This window comes from Miscanthus floridulus, chromosome 9 (genome assembly GCF_019320115.1).
Source record: "Miscanthus floridulus cultivar M001 chromosome 9, ASM1932011v1, whole genome shotgun sequence".
In the NCBI taxonomy this organism is placed as follows: Eukaryota; Viridiplantae; Streptophyta; class Magnoliopsida; order Poales; family Poaceae; genus Miscanthus; species Miscanthus floridulus.
Genome location: NC_089588.1, coordinates 78,182,495 through 78,191,743, shown reverse-complemented (window position 1 = coordinate 78,191,743; position 9,249 = coordinate 78,182,495).

Sequence of the window (9,249 nt, the reverse complement as noted above, 5' to 3'; positions counted from 1 at the left end):
GGCCAGAACTCCCTCTCATTATCTGCGGCAAGTGTAAGTAGAAGATTGTGATGGAGTACCGAGTCAAGAGACAGGGACCTAACAAGGGTCGTGTTTTCTACAAGTGCCCGAATCGCGATGTGAGTTTCTTACGCATTTTATAATTATGGCCAATTGACTGTTTTTCTTGAATATTTTTGACTAAATATTTTTTGGCTTTAATTTCAGTGGGAGGGCAATGGATGCGATGGTTGGTACTGGGAGGAAGATTATGCTACATGCGTGCAGAATTTGGGTGCGCTTGAGGTAGCGGCTGATGATGATGAGGCAGTGAGCCAGCAGGAGAAGCTTATTGATATTCAACAGAAGAATGATTTGTCTGTTTTAGTTGCGTACGATCACGAAATAATTATGTTATTGAAGTGCATTGTAGTTTTAGTTTGTTTAGTGATAGTTGGGATTGCTTACGTTGTAGCCAGGCTTAGTTAATTAATCAACCGTGTGTGTGTGTCATCTATGTTGTGTAATAAAATACTTAATTATGTTCAAGGTTTTCATAATTTGTCGTGTAATGCAGATTATGTCACGCCATTGGATGTATAATGCCGATCGCCGCTCCCAAGACTTTATTGAGGGCGTGCACTATTTCTTAGGTGTGGCCGAGGCAAATAAGTGGGATGGTTTCATATGCTGTCCATGTGCCATATGTAAGAATTTAAAAGAATATTCAAGCTCAATGAGTCTTCATTCACATTTGCTTAAGTCAGGTTTCATATCAAACTATATATATTGGACTAAGCATGAAGAAAGCGGGGTCATGATGGAAGAAAGTGAAGGAGAAGATTTAGACATTGATGACATTATTGCTCAGTATGCTACCTTTGATGATACTACAATGGGGAGAGATGAAGAAGAGGTAGCGGTAGAAGATGATCTCGGTGATGCTCTTGGCGATGCCATTCGTGATGCACAACAAGAATGCGAAAGTGAAAAAGAGAAAGTTAAGTTTGAGCGCATGCTTGAGGATCATAGGAAGTTGCTATACCCAACGGCCGAAGAGGGGCAAAAAAACTGGGTACAACACTGGAATTGCTATAGTGGAAGGCAAAGAATGGTATATCCGACAAGGCATTTAGGAATTTATTGAACCTCATAAAGAAGATGCTTTCGAAGCCAAATGAATTGCCCACCACTATGTACGAAGCAAAAAAGGTTGTCTGCCCTTTGGGATTAAAAATCCAGAAGATACATGCATGTCCTAATGACTGCATCCTCTACCATGGCAATGAATACGAGAATTTGGATGAATGCCCGGTATGTAAAGCAGCACGGTATAAGATTAGACGCGATGATCCTAGTGACGTCGAGAATGAACAACGTCCTAGAAAGAAAATCCCTGCCAAGGTTATGTGGTATGCTCCTATAATACCATGCTTAAAACATTTGTTCAGAAATAAAGACCATGCAAAGTTGTTGCGGTGGCATAAAGAAGACCGTAAGGTAGACAATATGCTAAGACACCCAGCTGATGGGTCCCAGTGGAGAGCGATAGACAGGGAATTTCCAGAGTTTACAAATGAGGCTAGAAACTTAAGGTTCGCCTTAAGTACAGATGGTATGAATCCTTTTGGGGAGTAGAGCACTAGTCATAGCACTTGGCCAGTTACTCTATGTATCTACAACCTTCCTCCATGGTTATGCATGAAGCGGAAGTTCATTATGATACTAATCCTCATCTAAGGTCCGAGGCAACCTGGCAACGACATTGATGTCTATCTGAAGCCATTAGTTGAAGAACTTCTAGTTTTATGGAACAAACCAGGTGTACGTATCTGGGATGAGTACAAACAAGAATACTTTGACCTACAAGCAATTTTGTTCGTAACAATCAATGATTGGCCTACTTTAAGTAATCTTTCAGGTCAGACAAACAAAGGATATAATGCATGCACACATTGTTTTAATGACCTTGACAGTATATATTTGAAAAGATGTCGAAAGGTCATGTACCTTGGCCATCGTCGATTCCTTCCTTTGAATCATCAAGTAAGAAAGAAAGGTAAGTATTTTTAAAGGTAAGCCAGACCATCGGAAGAAGCCTCATAACCGAACCGGAGAAGATGTACTCGCAATGGTCAAGGATGTGAAAGTAGTATTTGGAAAGGGATAAGGTAGCGAATCTGTTCCCAAAGATGCTAAGGGACACGCACCCATGTGGAAGAAGAAGTCCATCTTTTGGGAGCTACCCTATTGGCAAGTCCTAGAGGTCCGCAATGCAATCGATGTGATGCACCTGACAAAGAATCTTTGTGTGAACCTGTTAGGATTTATGGGTGTGTACGGGAAGCCAAAGGATTCACTTGAAGCATGCTAGGACTTGCAGGGCATGAAAGAGTGAGACAACCTTCATCCAGAGAAGACAGATGATGGACGTCATTACTTAAGTCCTGCTAGCTACACGCTTAGCAAAGAAGAGAGGGACAGCATGTTCGAATGTCTAAGCAGCATCAAGGTCCCATCGGGATTCTCCTCCAATATAAAGGGTATAATAAATGTGCCAGAGAAAAAATTCCTAAACTTAAAGTCCCACGACTACCACGTGCTTATGACGCAATTGCTTCTAGTTGCTTTAAGAGGAATTCTACCTCCACATGTACGTCTAGCCACCGTGAAGCTATGTGTATTTCTCAATGCAATTTCTCAGAAGGCAATCAATCCAGTGGAACTAGCTACTCTACAGAATGATGTGGTTCAATGTCTTGTCAGCTTTGAGTTGGTGTTCCCTCTATCCTTCTTTAATATCATGACACACCTCCTAGTTCATTTGGTGAAGGAGATTAGTATTCTTGGACCTGTGTTCTTACATAACATGTTCCCCTTCAAGAGGTTTATGGGAGTCTTGAAGAAATATGTGAAAGTCTATTCTAAGCCTGAAGGAAGCATCGCCCAGGGCTATGGAACAGAGGAGGTCATTGAGTTCTATGTTGACTTTATTTCTGACCTTGCCTCGATTGGCATTCCCGAATCGTGACACGAGGGGAGACTCAGTGGTAAAGGAACTTTAGGGAAGAAAACATATATTGGCATGGAAGATGATTATTTCAATAAAGCACACTACACAGTTCTTCAGAACTCGTCATTGGTGCATCCGTACATCGAGATACATAAGGAGTTCTTACGATCCAAGTTTCCAGGGAAGACTGAAGCTTGGATTATGCGTCAGCACATGGAAAGCTTCAGTGGTTGGTTGCAAAAAGAATGTCAAGGCGATGACAATATTGATGAGCAACTGTATTTGTTGGCTAGGCAACCATCATGGCATATCCTCACGTACCAAGGGTATGAGATAAATGGGAATATATTTTACACAGTTGCCCAAGATAAAAGGAGCACCAATCAAAATAGTGGTGTTCGCATAGATGGCACAGATCCAAATGGGAATATACAAACATATTATGGCCGCATAGAAGATATATGGGAACTAGACTACGTACCTAATTTTAAAGTCCCTTTGTTCCGGTGCCAATGGGTGAAGCTGACCGGAGGAGGGGTAACAATCGACAAAGAGTATGGAATGACAACAGTGGACCTCAATAATATTGGGTACAAAGACGAACCATTCGTCCTTGCTGCCGATGTGAGTTAGATGTTCTATGTGAAAGACATGTCTACAAAATCAAAGAGAGTAAAAAACAAAGACATCAACTCAATGATCAATGAGTCAAAGCGCCACATAGTTCTTTCTGGAAAAATAAATATAGTGGGAGTTAAAGACAAGTCAGACATGTCAGAAGATTATGAAAGAAATGTCCGAATTCCACCCTTCATAGTGAAGAAAGATCCAAGCATCATGTTAAATGATGAAGACACTCCATGGTTACAATAAGATCATAACCAAGGGTCATACGTCAAGAAAAAATTCACTGTTATGCCCGCATGATACAACGATGCAAATCCTAGATTGTCTCTAATTGAAAAGTTTTGAATACCAAGTTTGTTCAGCTCATCAAGATATACAATCCTTATATAGGCCATTTTTCATTTGAGAAAGTCTGAACAAAATGTAGTTCAAATTTCACAAATGTGTGACATAGTTTTAGAAAGTCTATATGAGAATCAAGAATTTGTGACTAGTGTTTAATAAAACTTTCTCAAATGGAAAAATGAGCTATGTAACAATTGTAGATCTTGCTGAGATGATCAAACTTGGTATTCAGAGATTTTTCATCTGAGGTCATTTAGTGTCTCATTTGAGCAAGTTTGACCAAGTCAAATTTGGTCAAATGAAAAAACAACACTTTGACTCTAGTATTCAGAACTCTAAATGACTTCTAATTGAAAAGTTTTGAGTACCAAGTTTGTTAAAATCATCAAGATCTACAATTGTTGTTTTGGTCAACTTTCCATCTGAGATAGTTTGGATGGTTCAAATTTGTGATTTTTAAATTTCGACGCCTACAAACTAGTTTTCGGAACCCTAGATTGTCTCCAATTGAAAAGTTTTGAATACCAACTTTGTTCAGGTCATCAAGATATACAATCATTATATAGGCCATTTTTCCATTTGAGAAAGTTTGAACAAAATGTAGTTTAAATTTCACAAGTGACATAGTTTTAGAAAATCTATGAGAATCAAGGATTTGTGACTAGTGTTTGATAAAACTTTCTCAAATGGAAAAATGTGCTATGTAACGATTGTAGATCTTGCTGAGATGATCAAACTTAGTATTCAGAGATTTTTCATATGAGATCATTTAGTGTCTCATTTGAGCAAGTTTGACCAAGTCAAATTTGGTCAAATGAAAAAACAACACTTTGACTCTAGTATTCTGAACTCTAAATGACTTCAAATTGAAAAGTTTTGAGTACCAAGTTTGTTAAAATCATCAATATCTACAATTGTTATTTTGGTCAACTTTCCATTTGAGATAGTTTGGATGGTTCAAATTTGTGATTTTTAAATTTCGACGCCTACAAACTAGTTTTCGGAACCCTAGATTGTCTCCTACTGAAAAGTTTTGAATACCAAGTTTGTTCAGCTCATAAGATATACAATCCTTATATAGACCATTTTTTCATTTGAGAAAGTTTGAACAAAATGTAGTTCAAATTTCACAAGTGTGTGACATAGTTTTAGAAAGTCTATATGAGAACCAAGAATTTGTGACTAGTGTTTGATAAAACTTTCTCAAATGGAAAAATTAGCTATGTAACAATTGTTGATCTTGCTGAGATGATCAAACTTGGTATTCAGAGATTTTTCATCTGAGGTCATTTAGTGTCTCATTTGAGCAAGTTTGACCAAGTCAAATTTGGTCAAATGAAAAAACAACACTTTGACTCTAGTATTCTGAACTCTAAATGACTTCAAATTGAAAAGTTTTGAGTACCAAGTTTGTTAAAATCATCAAGATCTACAATTGTTGTTTTGGTCAACTTTCGATTTGAGATAGTTTGGACGGTTCAAATTTGTGATTTTTAAATTTCGACGCCTACAAACTAGTTTTCGGAACCCTAGATTGTCTCCAATTGAAAAGTTTTGAATACCAAGTTTGTTCAGCTCATCAAGATATACAATCCTTATATAGGCCATTTTTTCATTTGAGAAAGTTTGAACAAAATGTAGTTTAAATTTCATAAGTATGTGACATAGTTTTAGAAAGTCTATATGAGAATCAAGGATTTGTGACTAGTGTTTGATAAAACTTTCTCAAATGGAAAAATGAGCTATGTAACAATTATAGATCTTGCTGAGATAATTAAACTTGGTATTTAGAGATTTTTCATCTAAGGTCATTTAGTGTCTCATTTGAGCAGCTCATCAAGATCTACAATCCTTAATGAAAAACAACACTTTGGCGGGCTACAAAAGTTTTAGGCCTTCAGTCCCGGCCCAGGCCAGGAACCGGGACTGAAGGGTGGGCGGAATTGCCCGCCCAAAAATACATTTAGTCCTGGATGGTAACACCAACCGGGACTAAAGATCCTTTAGTCCCGGCTGGTAAGCCGAGCCGGGACTAAAGGGTTGGACCTTTAGTCCCAGTTCGGCTTACCAGCCGGGACTAAAGGATCTTTAGTCCCGGTTGATGTTACCAGCCGGGACTAAAGGGTCCCGGCCTATATATATCGACCGGTTCATCTTCTACTTTTCGATCTAGAATCGATCTCGTCGTCTCTGCAACACCCGCGCGCGCCGCCGTCGTCGTCTACCCCCACCCGGCCTCGATCGTCGTCTCTGCCGCGCCCGCGCCACCGCAGTCATCGAGCCCCACCCGGCGGCTGTCGATTCTCCACCGTATGTCGTCCTCGCGTAGCTCTGCTCGGCCCCATGGCCGGTCATCACGCCCAGCCGCCATGCATGCATGTCCATGCATCCATAGCCTGTTTTATTTAGATAGTTTTTTAGATACTTTTTAGATAGTTTTTTAGATAGTTTTTTAGGTAGTGTTTGATATATGTGTTAGATTTAAATGTATTAAAATTTAATTAGTAGTTTATTCTTAGTTTTTAGATAGTTTTTGATATATGTTAATTAGATTTAAATGTATTAAAATTTAATTATTACTTTATTTAGATAGTTTTTTTATATAGTTTTTGATATATTTAGTAATTATTATTCTATCTCTCTCTATATATGTGTTAGATTTAATTTTGATTTAGTAAAATTCTATCTATGTATATATGTTAGGTTTAATTAGATTTAGTAATTAATTCTATCTAGAGATTCTATATGTATACATATATATATCTACTTAATTATTTCTATGTGTATATATACATGTACTTAATTATTTCCATATGTTGAGAGAGAGAGAAAATTATATCTAGAGAGACATTCTATGTGTTATCACATGCATATCTAGAGATATATACATATGCACGTATTCTATGTGTTGAGAGAGAGAGAAAATTGTATCATTCTATATGTATATATACATGTACTTATTTCCATGTTTTTTGGATCGAAAGTGTTTTTTATTCGATTCCAAAGCCTATACCTTATTATTGATTATCCTTATGAAATATTATGTGTTATTATATTTAATTGGATTTAGTACTTCTATGTGTTATCACATGTACTTATGTTATGTGCCATAGTAATTCTATATATCTATGTGTTATCTTGAAGATACAAATGGCTGTTCCGGATGATAACTTGAATGATGACATAATGGCGAATATTATCAACGCCGGCACTAATGTGGATGACACGAGTCAGTACTTTGCTGATTATGATGATATCCTGAATATGCCGGTGGTTGAAGATCAACAAATTGTCGCGCAAGAAAATACTGGCGAGGTATATTCGATTATCTATCATCTCTTATAGATGCATGCGTACGCATATTTGTTGTTAATCACTGTGTTTCTACTCATGTAGCCGGTCTCTGGATCTACATCAACCACCGGCAAGAGTAGGAAAGTCCGAGGGCCAAAAAAACCATTAGAGGGCCGTTTCATAATATCAGAATTCGACACCGACACCGGCAAACCATTGAGACCACATGCTCAGACATATGTCAATCAATGTGGGTTCATTGTTGTAACACCCAAAATTTTTCATTCTTTTAAAATAAGTAAATTTGATTTAATTATGTTATTAAGTGTGCATTCAATTATAGGAAATTAATAATTTTTGGGGAATTAAAATCAATTATAAGATTTGAAACTTTTGATGCATACATGCTGCTGCAATATTTATTCATGGGATGATTGTTCTTGAATTAGAGTTCAAATGAATTCAAAAATTATTTGAAAATGCATTTGGAAAAAATTGTTTGGAAAATAAAAAGGAAAAATGATCATCTCCTCCTTTCCTTGTTTTCGGCCCGCGAGTTTTTTTCCCTGGCAACCGCCGGCCCAGCTTCCCTCTCCCCTTTCCCCGCTCGACCCAGCAGCCGCGCTAGGCAACCGCCCACGTCCCCTGTGCCCTGCCGCTGAAGCCTGGGCCCACCTATCGGCGCCGCCCCCAACCTCCCGCTCGCCCCGCGCCGCAACCGTCGCTCACGAACGGTGTCGTGGGAGCGCCCCCTCCTCATGCCTCGGCCGCTTCAAATAGCAACCTGACCCTTGCGCGCACCCGACTGCCCCCCCCCCCCCCCCGCTCTCGTTTTCGCATTTGCCAAGCATCGAGGAAGGCCGCAACCGCCGCAGCTGTGGTCGTCGGGATCCGCCATCGTCGAGCTCGGGACCTCCGCGCGAACCTCCATCACCGAGCCACCTCCGCTCCGGTTTTCACCGTGGTGAGACTCGCCGTTCTCCCCTCTATCTCCCCGAGTAGCTTATTTCTCGTTTTTTTGGCTTCTTGAGCCCTGGCCGCGAGCTCCGTGAGCCATGGTGGCCACCACGCTAGCCGCCTTTCCCGGCCGCCAAAACGGCATGGCCATGACTCCCTTCCTTCCCCGCGTCCCCCGGTGCACTCGGCTTCCCATTTGGCGAACCCTAGCCCCCCTAACCGAGCTCGCCGGCGTGTTCTTTGCCGCCGGCCATGGCTGAGCCTCGCCGGAGCCACTGTTCCGGCCGCCAATCCTTCTCTCCCCCCCCCCACGTCTAATCCGAGCCCTCCATCGCGAGATCAACGGCCACCAGTGGAAGATACCCCTTCGCGTGGCTATTTTCCAAAAGAGTCCCTGGACTTTTCTAAGTCCAAACCCGTAGTCCAAAACGTATTTCCCCGAATGCGCAATCCCGTTTGGAAAGCGTAAACTTCACGGTTTAAGTCAAAAATACGCTTTCAGTATTTACAGAAATGCCATTTGAACTGTTTCGCTTATAAAATTGTCGTTTTAGCTCCGAATTGATCCATTCAAATCGCGTTAGCTTCGTAATTTCATAAGCTACATGTTGGAGCTACTGTTAGTCAAGTTTGGAACTTTTTAATTCCATGATTAGATTTAATTAAATATATGGCTATAGGAAAACCCGTTTAAATCATAACTTTCATATTTTAGCTCCGTTTTTCGTGAACTTCGCGTTGACGTGATCGTAGCGAGACGTAGATTAGTGTTACAAACATTTTATCTTGATTTCAATACTGCTGGTGTACTGTTCTAATGATAGGAATGTTTGCTTTGCATGAATGCTTTTGGAATGTTGTATGTTGCTGTGTTGGTCGCGTTCAGACGGTGAGGAAAACGTGGGAGACCAAGAACTCTTCGACGACCAGCAGGACCAGCATGAGTTTGTGAACCAAGGCAAGTATAACATGGGCCTTCCTTGATGTCCTATTTCACCTTAATCAATTACTCATTTGCATGTGTCTAATTTTGA